This window comes from Vombatus ursinus, unplaced genomic scaffold (genome assembly GCF_900497805.2).
Source record: "Vombatus ursinus unplaced genomic scaffold, bare-nosed wombat genome assembly UNPS02014171.1, whole genome shotgun sequence".
In the NCBI taxonomy this organism is placed as follows: domain Eukaryota; kingdom Metazoa; phylum Chordata; class Mammalia; order Diprotodontia; family Vombatidae; genus Vombatus; species Vombatus ursinus.
In genome coordinates this window covers 4,981,257-4,983,959 of record NW_020953949.1, presented here as the reverse complement: position 1 = coordinate 4,983,959, position 2,703 = coordinate 4,981,257, and the positions used below count along the sequence as shown (strand labels likewise).

General features: G+C 47.4%; 1 protein-coding gene across 2 annotated transcripts in view; it reads right to left on the bottom strand.

Moving 5' to 3' along the window:
• The window catches only part of ZSCAN32 (zinc finger and SCAN domain containing 32), a 17,779-nt gene extending 16,036 nt beyond the window's left edge, over window positions 1-1,743 (bottom strand). For both annotated transcript variants that reach the window (XM_027859681.1, XM_027859683.1), the window contains exon 1: window positions 1,638-1,743. The gene's annotated coding sequence lies outside the window, so the exon portion shown is untranslated. The remainder of the gene's footprint in view (window positions 1-1,637) is intronic.
• Window positions 1,744-2,703: the final 960 nt, after the last annotated feature.

Below are 2,703 nucleotides of genomic sequence, written 5' to 3'. Positions count from 1 at the left end.
GAAAGAAAGAAAGAAAGAAAGAAAGAAAGAAAGAAAGAAAGAAAGAAAAGAAAAGAAAAGAAAAGAAAAGAAAAGAAAAGGACAACTACTGGATAGGTCCTGGAGGAAAAAGAAGATACATTGATGTACTATTGGTAGAGCTGTGAAATGGTCCAATCATTCTGGAAAGCTATTTGGAACTATGTTCAAAAAGAGATCAAACTATGCATACCATTCAATGCAGTGATACCACTACTAGACCTATAACCCAAAAAGACCAAATAAAAAAGAAAAAGTCCTTTATGTACAAACATTTATAACAGCTTTAGTATAGTAGTAAAGAACTAAAAACTAAGGGCAAAGTACTAAGAAAAATTTAAGGAGGGAAAGATCAATCCCTTTCAGCTGTGTAGGAAAGAGGAGAGAAGTCTTAATGGAAGAGACAGATGGTTCATTTAGGACTTGAAGGAAAGATGGGATTTCAAAAAAGAGACTGAGGGATGGAAGAGTCTATGGCCATTTCAGGCATAGCACTAGCAAACGTATGGAGAGACTGGGGAAGACAGATTAAAAATACAGAATGGAAAGTAGTAGTCCACTCTGACTGAAATGTAGGATACAAGAAGGGGACAGAAGTAGGAGTTGTAGATAAAAAAAAAAAAGTAGGAGATAAAACTAGAATGGTAGATTGTAGCTTAATTTTAGAGGGCCCTTGAGTGCCAGGATCGGAAGGTTTTATTTTATACAATAAACAGTAAGAGGTCATTGAGGCTTTTGGATGATAGGAATGGCACATTAAGAATATTAATAGGGCAGAAGGGTGAAGAGCAGGTTAAAGAGATTAGAGACCGGAGGCAGAAAGAGCAGTCTAAGCAAGGGAGAAGGAGGGGACAAACATGAGAGATTCTGCAGACGGAATACACAGGTCTTGATAACTGAATGTGGAAGGTGAGCCAAAGTTAATAATGAGGTTTTGAGGCTGTGCAAATAGGAAGACCGTATTCCATCCACAAAAAGCTAAGTTAGGGAGGGGGGCCAGTCTAGTTCGGAAGATGAATCAGCCTGGGACACTTCGAGTTTGATGGGGGATAAGGAAAGACGGAGCCCACCAAATGGAAAACCAGGACCGGAGCTCAGGGGAGATACTGGGGCTCGTGTGCAGATCTGGGAGTCATCTTAATAAAGCTGACAATTGAACCCGGCGGAGTAGCTGAATGAAGTCACCAAGGTTTAGGGTGCACAGTCTTGGGGCCACCCAGGTTTAAGGGGCAGGAGGAGAATGAGGAACTTGCAAGAGTGACGGAGACAAGGACAGAAAGACAAGCCCTAGGGTGTGATGTCACCAAGGCGAAGGGACTGGAGCGGGGACGGGGGTGGGGTGGTGAGGAGAGCCTGGAAAGGAGTCACCTAGATCGGTCCCGGGTCAGGAAACCTCCCTAATCTTGGGGGTCCCTCTTCTTCCACGCTGCGGGGCCTCCTTGCTCCTCACTCCCCACTCCGCCCCCCAACTCCTTCAGCCCACTGCCGAAAGCGAGCAGCCTCCGGGAGGCCCCGGGAAGGGCGAAGAGGCGAGGCGGCAGGGAGCCTAAGCGAGGGTGGCCTGGGAGGTTGGGAGGGACCTGGCCCAGGGCCCGGCCCAGGCGAAGCGGAGAACTCACCAGATCCCGGCTCTCCAGACTCCCCAAACTCCCTCAGCTACCCAGCCGGAAGTTCCTGCCAGGAACAGTCAGGACAAGAGCGGAGATATCGCGCATGCTCACAAAATCACGCCCCCAGAACTACATCTCCCAGAAGGCCCCGCGGCATTTGATTTGGACTGATCGCTTTGTAGACGGCGAAATCGGCAGGTGAGCTAGGGAGAATTTCCTGCAGATCCCCCGGAGGAGAAATCTACATGAAAAGGGGGCAGATCTTTCTGGCACCCAGAAAATCGCCAATTAACTGTTCCTTCTCTTCCGAAGTGAGTTTTTCAACGTGCGGCTCTCTGTCCTGGCTGGACAGTTCAGTATCCAGGACCTCCTCCCCATATCGGGGTCTGCATTCTGTCCTCTGTCTCCGAAGCCTCTGGTTCGGTGTGGGTTTGGGGAGAACGCTGCTGGGATACCCCACTCCAGAAGAGCCCCAGGCCAGAGAGAAGATTAAGGAGGGAAGAGAGCTTATGGGCTCGGAGCGGGCTACGTGTGCCCCGTCCCCAGCAGCCCAGCTCCAGGCAGAAAAGAGCCTGTCTTCCTTTACTCACTTCCAGTGCAGAAACTTTCAATTCACAACCACAACCTGCGATCTGGGATTGACATTGAACGGTTTCCCCAAATTCTTTGCTTCTCTGTTAGGATCTCTGGTTCACATTGCTGGCTACCCATTGTATACACACACACACACAGAGCAGTAGAGAAGCCCAGCAATAGTAAAACCTTGGATATGTCAGCATATGCATACATACATGCATAGGTACATACATACATATATATACACACACATATAGATATATAGATACTTGGCAGTTTTATCCCTCATCCCCACCTAATCCACCCCTCCTTCCCCGGCTCCCCCACCCCAGTTTAAAGCCCTTTTGATTAGATTTGCAAGACTCTAGGAAAATACATTCTTTCTGGCCTGTTATATACATCCCAAGTCAGGAGCCCTTTACCTTATTCCAATATATTAAGCTGTTGTCCAGAAATCCAAAACCAATTCTCTATCACGATCTTTTTTATTTAAATATAA